At 41.4% G+C, this 338-nt stretch overlaps 1 non-coding gene across 1 annotated transcript; it reads right to left on the bottom strand.

Moving 5' to 3' along the window:
- Window positions 1-230: 230 nt before the first annotated feature.
- LOC112724435 (small nucleolar RNA R71) lies at window positions 231-338 on the bottom strand. Its single transcript, XR_003163597.1, has one exon. It is a non-coding gene; the product is annotated as a small nucleolar RNA R71 (small nucleolar RNA).

Here is a 338-nt window from a genome sequence, read left to right as displayed (position 1 = left end):
TGGACTTCCATCAGAAGATCCTTTTCAGTTCTTAACTGAATTCTTGTAAATCTGTGATACTGTTAAGACCAATGGGGTTGACTCCGAGCTACAGGCTTATGGTTTTCCCATTTGTTGTAAGAGACAGAGCTATAATATGGTTGGACTCTCAACCTAAAGATAGCCTGAACTCTTGGGATAAGCTGGTCACGGCTTTCTTAGCCAAGTTCTTTCCTCCTCAAAAGCTTAGCAAGCTTAGAGTGGATGTTCAAACCTTCAAACAGAAAGAAGGTGAATCCCTCTATGAAGCTTGGGAGAGATATAAGCAACTGACCAAAAAGTGTCCTTCTGACATGCTT

Source organism: Arachis hypogaea, chromosome 11 (assembly GCF_003086295.3).
Source record: "Arachis hypogaea cultivar Tifrunner chromosome 11, arahy.Tifrunner.gnm2.J5K5, whole genome shotgun sequence".
Classification (NCBI taxonomy): Eukaryota; Viridiplantae; Streptophyta; class Magnoliopsida; order Fabales; family Fabaceae; genus Arachis; species Arachis hypogaea.
This window is presented reverse-complemented; position numbering and strand designations above follow the sequence as displayed.